Genomic DNA, 370 nt, shown 5'->3' with positions numbered 1-370 from the left:
AAGCAGCAACCACACCGTAACAACAACAAGCAGCAACCACACCGTAACAACAACAAGCAGCAACCACACCGTAACAACAACAAGCAGCAACCACACCGTAACAACAACAGCAGGCCCCACCAAGAACTGCTGCAACAAGGGGTGAGTCCTTCGGGCCTATATATATATATATACACTTACATTTATATATGCAGGCTAGATAAGAAAGAAAAAAAATATATTAAATGGACTTAGAAGAAAATATATATATATATACATATATATATATATAATGATAATAAAATAATAAAAAAAAAAATTAAAATTAATAAATGTAGATAAATAGAAAAAGGAAACAGAAAATAAAATGTAAAAGCAGAGAAAACAAAAC

Source organism: Rhagoletis pomonella, unplaced genomic scaffold (genome assembly GCF_013731165.1).
Source record: "Rhagoletis pomonella isolate Grant_MI unplaced genomic scaffold, Rhpom_1.0 Rhpom_scaffold_00002, whole genome shotgun sequence".
Lineage (NCBI taxonomy): Eukaryota > Metazoa > Arthropoda > Insecta > Diptera > Tephritidae > Rhagoletis > Rhagoletis pomonella.
Note: the sequence above shows the minus strand (reverse complement) of the source record.